The sequence below is a fragment of the Coffea eugenioides genome, chromosome 6 (assembly GCF_003713205.1).
Source record: "Coffea eugenioides isolate CCC68of chromosome 6, Ceug_1.0, whole genome shotgun sequence".
Classification (NCBI taxonomy): domain Eukaryota; kingdom Viridiplantae; phylum Streptophyta; class Magnoliopsida; order Gentianales; family Rubiaceae; genus Coffea; species Coffea eugenioides.
In genome coordinates, this window is record NC_040040.1 from 40,632,193 (window position 1) to 40,641,079 (window position 8,887).

Genomic DNA, 8,887 nt, shown 5'->3' on the forward strand with positions numbered 1-8,887 from the left:
TATTTGTTTTTTTTTTTTTGACGTTCATTCACTTCCAATCCAACCACGAGAGAGATTAAACTTATCTATTCTCAAATAAAATAGGCAAGAAAGTAGAACATAGTTAGGGCAATATCTAAAGATACTATGCCACTTATCACTTATGTACATAACGAAATCCTAAAGCATGCTTCGTATATCAAAAGTTCCACACCCTATCTCAAGTTTTTGCATATGGGTATAGAACCCAAATCTCTTTTTTTTTCTCACAATCTCTATACCAAATTCTTTTCCACATAATCTTCATACATGATCTAAAACTCTCAATCTCAGATAATATACAATCTTACACGTTTATCAAAGTACTAACCACTAACACAAAAGTGTCATGCAATTTATAGCCTTCACTACTTGGTCCCTTATCTCGGCTCTGGGTTCTTGATTTGGTTAGCCGCAGATTTCTAATCACCCTTCCTTAATCCTGAGGTTATCTAAACCTATACGGACGCCCAAATATCTTTTCCTTGCTTTCGTATATAGATACATAAAAGGATAGGATTCAGTTAGGCATGCAGACAAAAGTAGTCAATCAAGAGTCCAAAATACATTTATCTGATATATCACAAAATAATTACATATTTAGTTTAACTTAGTCCATATCAAAATCAAGTAAACACATAACAATTTGCACCTTCATAAGAGAAATAAAATAGGTTTGCAAAACTAACACTTTAAACATTCACAGCAACTATTAAAATCCAAATCTAAACACAATCTATCAAAACCCTAGCCAAACATTTATTGAACTAGTCCAAGATAGCATTCATCATTCCAATCACCTCAATCGGTTAAATGTCAAGTCCAATACAAGAATCCTCCATGCTCTGACCTTTGCCATTATAACTTATCTCAAATGCAATCAAGATACAGACCCTTATTCTAGTGCTTTTCACTATTTGGTACTCAGGTACAAGAATCCACAATAAGATAATTCATAACTCGATCTGACGTCCCAAGAGTAAATCATCTACATTTGAGATTACTACCCGACATACATATCTATCGTCCCCAAGTACTATCATAAAGGTTTGACACCTAGAACAGTCATGATTCATAGCTTATACTCGAAAGAGCACTTACTCCTTTAAATTCATTCACGAAATCAGGACCATAACACCACTTGGCCTAAACTCACCCTGCGCAGAGACCACACGAAACAGTTCTGATACCACCCGTGACAGCTCCATTGTGACGACCCCACCTCCCCCTATGACGTACCCCAAGTTTTAGTGGACCGCCTGCCCAACTCTCGCCAGAACTCGCTTACTTATTTCGGATAAAATAATTCACAACCTCGAACGTAAATGGAACAATAGTTTTCAAGTTTGGAATGTACAAATACATTCATTTCCGTCTCAAACTTCTATACAATCCCAAATACATCAAAAGATTGGAGTTCGAAATACATTCAACCCTAATCGAGCGACTAGTGCGAGTACAATTACAAAATTTTCAAAAACTAGACTACGCTAACCTGTATCAATCTCACGCCTCGCTCGAACTCCCTGTACGGAAAACAAAACTAATTGAGTGAGCTAAAGCTCAGTGAGATTTCAAATAGCAAGTTGACCATTAATTAAAAGTGAAAATATCAGAATAGTAAAGTAGCGAGCATAACAAGTCAAGAAAATAAGCAATAATGCTTCGTATGGCCAAACATTAAGTATTCAACATTTCAAGTAAAATGATACTGTTGCTTTTGCAAACTAGCTCCACCACAACTTGATCAAGTAGTAGTTGACACTTCGTCAACTTCCAAGTAAGGTAACTAGTCCAGTAGTACACCACTTAACTCCAATCGCCATCCACCGACCAAACCCCTTACCAGGCCTGAATTTCAAGATAAACACTAGAGGTAATATTCGAGTATACCGATTAGTCGAGGAGATAACACTCCACTCAACAAACTAGAGACCCAGCATTCGTTATCTAATCGACCAGACCCTTTGCCGGCTTGACTCGATTAACTAGCCTCAGGATTTCTGAAATTCCAGACAAGATATGAATCATATACATGTATATCAAGTCAATGGCAATTAATGGACAAGAATATATCATATTAGGGCAAATACGATAAAGTACGCCCTTACCCGATCAAACTAAGCAAATATCATCCGACCACGTTGTTAAACATTTAAAATAAGTATCAAGTTCAATCATGTATTTGGAAGCACTCACCCAAAGACTTAGTGCTTCTTAGAATCACGTTCAGGTACAACTCGTTGTTTGGAGTTCAAATCTGCGATAAAATATCATTTAAGAGTTTGAAATCAACTAAGGCTTGAAACTTAAGAGTTTCGCTTAAAGAAATCAAGTAAATGAAATGCATTTAAGTAGTATTCATTTTGTTTATCACACCCGAGAAAACTCATGCTCGCTCTTTTAGTTTTGGTAGGAAGCGGTTAAAACGTTTAAGTTCGTAAAGTGGGCTAAAAGACGAGGAAAACATACTCCGAGTGGTCGCTACTTTCACTTTTCAAGGGTACGAGTTTCGGCAAAATTTCAGCTTATATACCTCTATGAAAGAAAACTCGAATACCACAGACAATCCAAGTTCAATTCGACCTCAAATCTTCGCTCGAGTCGCGAGTATACACGCCTAGCTCTCGAGTGAACATTTGGGCAGCACGTCCTTTGTATTTAGCTATTTTCCAACCATATATGGCTTCATTTTTTCCTCAACTCAGCCCAAATCCAACACATAAGTAAGCTTAACACAGTAGCACCTCAACTAGGCTCAATATCATTCAAATGCAAGTCAATTCCGGTTTGACATCTTCCGGCATTTCGGTCACAACTGAAGCTATGCCTATCGGATTGGGGTAAAGTTTATGGCATTTCGAAGCTAAGATAGAGACCTACGTTTCCTATGAAAACATTGACATCCAATTCGTGCATTTTCAAGGTCAAAATATAAAATTTCAGAGAAAACAGAAAGCTGCCCGTGAAATAGGGCATTTGGGCAGTCAGGGGTATTTTAGTAATTTTATAAGTTACAGTGCTCTGATTAAGCTGAAATTTTGTATATAAATAGCTAACTCTATTCCTTACAACTTTCATGTTTTGAACAAGACCTGATTCAACCTTTATCATAGGCGAATATACAGGTCAGTTTGGTTCTAAAACAGGGTAGAACCTACAATTGCTGGAATTTGATGTTTCAATGCTTAAAAGTAACATTCATGCCTTTAATCACTACCCCAAGTCCCTATCCAAGCTCACAAACATCATAAACTAGATAAACAACATTACTCAAAATTGAAAATTACAAATCCTAACTGAAAATTATAAGCTAATAAGTAAGACCACGAAACCTTCCATAAAATCCATCACAATCAAGCCATGTGTTGCTTAAATTGCAAAATAAGAAAGAAAAAGAGAGGTTTCTAGTATAATGCCTCAAAACCCCCAAAATAAGTTGTGATACAAGAACTTTCTTCCTCCCAAAAGTTCCACCAAGTTCACCTCCAAGCTTTCCCAAAGATTGATCGGAGTGGATTCAAGTTTCACGTTAATTTTCTCAAGAATCAAGCAAGATATCAAGTTGGAAAAATTGGAAATTTTTTCTCTCTTCTCCTCTCCCTAGAGCTTGGCCAACATGATGAAAATGAAGAAGAAATGAAGCCAAGAGAAAGATAAGAAGATAGGAAATTGGTTTGGTCAAAGTTGGTTGGATGGCCGCCAAGTGTCGCCGCAAGATTAAATCTCAAATTTTTTTCTTTTTCTCTCTTTTCTTTAGTCAATAATTTTGGCTGTTTGGAGGAGATATTTAGGGTTGATTAACTCAATGAAAAACAAGGAGATTAAGGTAATAAAGTAGGGTTCAAGTGGTGCTCTCAATCGGTAGTAAACGGTGCACATCGGTTCGAGCAATTTTTCCTTAACTCGCACGTATTAGGGTTTTCACTTATGATTTACTAACTTATTATTAGTACTTCTAATTACACAATTTCTCTTATCTAAAACTCACTCTTAACCACCAAATTTAGTACATACACCTCACCAACTAATTACACTAGCGAAATACGCAAAAACCCTAATTTATGCTAACTATAAAACTAAAGATGAAACTCTTGATTCTATGATTTATTACAACTATTTGAGGAAACAAATGAATATTAAAACTATTATAAGGTAATTTATTCAAAATAAAAGGGAATTTTTAAGAAAATATGAAGAATTTTGCGAGTCCTCACACTCTCTTCCCCTTAAAAGAATTTCGAACTCGAAATTCATACCTTTATTCGCAAATAACTCAGGACTTCTCCAGCTCCCAGGTTGCTTCCTCCACTTCATGATGTCTCCATAGAACCTTAACCAGTGGAATCTGCTTATTTCTCAAGTTTTTCACCTTTCGATCTAGTACTTAAATGTCGTTCTTCGTAGGTTAAGGACTCGTCCAGTTCAATATCTTCTGGTGGCAAAAACATGGGTCAGATCCAGGTGATATTTCTTAAGCAAAGAAACATGAAAAACATCATGGATCCGAGACAAACTAGCTGGTAATTCTAGTCGATAAGCAACCTTTCCTATCCGCTGGAGTATACTAAAAGGTCCTATGTATCTTGGTTGCAATTTCTTCCCATTTCCTGCTTTAATATTTCCTTTCAATGGAGTAACCCTAAGAAACACCTTATCCCCTATCTTAAACTCCAAATCCTTCCTCCGATGAAAGGCATAGCTCTTTTGTCGACTTTGGGCCGTTTGAAGCCTCTGACGTATCACTTGTACCCTTTCGTAGGCTTTCTCAACCCATGATATTGTTGCTGGATCTATGACCTTCCTCTCTCCTATTTCATCCCAATGGGTTGATAATCGACATTTTCATCCATAAAGTGCTTCATATGGGGCCATTTAAATAGAAGAGTGATAACTATTGTTGTACGCAAACTCAACTAGGGTTAGATATTGGTTCCAACTCCCTCCAAAATCTACAATACAGACTCTTAGCATATCTTCAAGAGTTTGAATGGTCCTTTCTGACTGTCCATCGGTTTGAGGATGATAGGCCATACTATAGCTCAACTTAGTTCCTAGAGTCTCTTACAACTTCTGCCAGAATCGAGATACAAATATAGGGTCTCTGTCTGATACTATACTTACTGGTACCCCGTGTAATCTCACAACTTTGTCCATATAGAGTTTGGTGAGTTTCTCCAAGAAGTATTTCATATTAACTGGCAGGAAATGTGCAGTCTTAGTTAATCGGTCCATTATCACCCAAATCGCATCATGTCCTTTTTGAGTTCGTGGCAACCCTGATACAAAATCCATCGTTATGTGCTCCCATTTCCATTCACGTATCTCTAAAGGCTGTAACTGACCCAATGGTCTTTGATACTCAGCTTTCACTTGTTGACACGTAAGGCACCTTTGAACAAATTGGGCAATCTCCACCTTCATATTATCCCACCAATATAGACTTTTGAGATCCTGGTACATTTTACCACTACTTGGATGCACCGTGTACCTAGAACGGTGAGATTCCTCCAAAATTTCCTTCTTCAGTTCTTCATCCTTGGGTACAACGACACGATTTCGAAACCTTAAAATCCCATCAAAACCTAGGTTAAAATCAGGTAATTCCCTTTTTTTCACTCTTTCCACCCACTTTTGTACCATTGGCTCTTTCTTTTGACCCTTTTTAATCTGATCCAACAATGTCAATTTCACATCGATATTTTCAAAGATAACTTTCTACAGTTCAAGACGAGGGTTCTATTCACATACATTTTCTAACAAGTTCCACTCTTTCACCATTAAACCTGCTAGTTGAGCCTTCCGACTTAAAGCATCTGCTACAATATTGGCTTTTCCCGGATGGTAATTAATAGTACGTTCATAATGTTATAAGAACTCCACCCACCGATGTCTCAGATTTAATTCCTTCTGAGAGAATAAGTACTTAAGACTCTTATGGTTTGTGTATACCTCAAATGTCACCCCGTACAAATAATGCCGCCATTTCTTTAAAGCAAACACAACTGCTGTAAGTTCTAAGTCATGGATTGGATAGTTTTGTTCATGAGACTTTAACTTCCGAGAAGCATAGGCAATTACATTTCTATTTTGCATTAAAATACACCCTAATCCTTCTCTCGAAGCATCAGTAGACACTGTATAGCTATCCTTCCCATTCAACAAAACTAACATTAGTGTCATGGTCAATTGCTTCTTAAGCTCTTGGAAACTTGTTTCACACTTAACATCCCAAATATATTTCCCTTGTTTCTTAGTCAAATTTGTTAGGGGTCCCGCGATTTTTGAGAAATTCTTTATAAATCGGCGGTAGTACCCCGCTAAACCCAAAAAGTTTCGAACTTCCGTAGGATTCTCCGACCGTTTCCATTTGGCAATAGCTTCCACTTTAGCCGGGTCTATAGTAAGTCCATCTTTTGAAATTATATGGCTTAGGAACGTCACTTTCTCTAACCAAAATTCGCACTTGCTAAACTTAGCAAACAACTGGTGCTCTCTCAGGATTTGCAATACCATTCTCAAGTGTTGCTCATGCTCCTCCCTTGTCTTACAGTACATCAGGATATCATCAATAAATACCACTATGTACCTATCCAAATAGGGTTTAAACACTCGATGCATTAGATCCATGAATGCCGTTGGGGCATTGGTTAAGCCAAAAGGTATCACTGCAAACTCAAAATACCCATATGAAGTGTTAAAGGCAGTTTTTGGCACATCCTCCTTTCTAATTCTCAATTGGTAATATCCTTGTCGGAGGTCCAACTTAGAAAAAATCACAGCTCCTTGTAATTGGTCAAACAACTCATCAATGTGGGACAAAGGATATTTTTTCTTAATGGTTACTGCATTCAACCCTCGATAATCAATGCATAACCTTAAACTCTCGTCCTTCTTTTTGACAAATAGCACTGGAGCGTCCTAAGGTGACTCGCTCAAATGTATAAATCCTCGTTCTAGCAAGTCTTGCAATTGAAATTTTAACTCCTTAAGTTCTACGGGCACCATTCGATAAGGGGTTTTCGAAATAGGATTAGTTCCAGGTGCTAAATCAATCTTCAATTCAATGTCTCTTTCGAGTGGCAAAGACACCCACTCCTCTGGGAACACGTCTGGATACTCATTTATCACCGGCGTATCTTCTAGTTTAATCTTTTCTCCTAGGGTGTTAACTAGAAAAGCCAGATACCCTCGTGCCCCGCTACAAAGCAATTTTCTGGTCCTAATTCTCGAAATAAGGACAGACGAGACTAGAATACCCCTCACGTCTAGTTTTAGAGTTGCCTCACCCGATATGTAAAACTCGACCACCTTCATACGACAATCTACCTGAGCATGAAAATGACTTAGTCAATCCATTCCTAGAATAACGTCGTACCCCTTAATGGCTAGACTTATAAGGTCAACTACTAATTTTCGCTCACCAACCCAAATATTGCAGTTTCTATACACCTCGTTGGCAAGTAAGGATTGGTTACCCGTAGTGTTTTCACTTCTAGGTCATATGGTAGCCTTTTGGCTTTCACATCAATTCTAAACATAAATGTGGGGCTAACAAAAGAATGGGTTGCACCAGGGTCTATCAAAATTTTGGCTAAACGATGGAAAACAGGAATCGTACCTTCCACTACCTCCAATGGTTCAGGTACCGATTGCTGGTTCAAAGAGTACACTCTGGCTGGCACCCTTGACCTAGTCCCTCCTACATTAGTTAGTTTAGGATTTGATTTTCCAGTCGACTGAGCATCACTAATAAGGGGGCAATTGGCGATCTGGTGCTCAGTACTTCCATACCTTAAGCACTTTCGAGCCTTTCTCCAGCAATTATCATCGATATGTTTAGATTTCCCACAGTACCCACACGATGCTCGGGGGCAGATGTCTGGCCCCCTGCGAGGCACCTCTCCCCTGTCCCCTACCACTTGGGGCTCCCCTCGGAGTAACTATCCTAGATGTACCCGTAAACCACCTCCAACTCCTCGACCGGCTTTAGGAGGTGGCATGTTTCAATCACTAGGTACTTACCCTTGATTTCCATCAGGCGCAGCTCTTCATTTTGTATGGAAAGTCCTTACTTGTACCCTGGCAATTTCTATTCTTTAGACCTTCTCTAAAATCTCCGTAAAAGTGTTAATTTGGGCTGCCGCCAAGGCCTCCTATATTTCCACATTGAGTCCCTGTACAAACCTCATTGCCCTTCTTTGTTCCATAGCTATCAACTCGGGAGTAAATTTGGATAGTTTTGTAAACTGAGTCTCATACTCAGCTACACTTAGGGTTCCCTGACGAACCTTAATAAAATCATCTTCCCTCTTCTCCTGGACTATCAGTGGAAGATATTTCTCTTTAAACTTTCACACGAAATTCAGCCAAGTCCATGCATTTTCCTCTCTTTCCTACTTAGCCCTGACTACATTTCACCAGGCCCTGGCTGGTCCCTCAAACTGAAAGATAGCAAAATGCACCTGCCTATCCTCCGCATAGTTTAAGGCAGCGAAAATATTGATCATTGTCTCTAGCCACCTCTCAGCTATCTCAGGGTCCGATCCTCCAAGAAATTTAGGAGGATAAAACTTTTGAAATCTCTCTAGGGCCCTATTTTGTCCCATTTCAAGGTCCCTAGGTTGATTAACAGGGGATTGACCCTACTGCTCTACCAGTCGAGCAAGAATATTGGTCATTTGCTGAATTGCCGTTGCCACCTAATCCCCCCTTCTATTCAGAGTCCAGGTTGCGGCTCAACCGTTGCATCCCTCTCCTATCTCGGTTCTTGCACCGGTTCCCGTGCCTGTCTAGCCCCACGGGCACCGCTAGAATCGCGCTCTCGGTTAGCTCCCCGGTCCTGATTTCTTCTACCTTCCATGCTTCT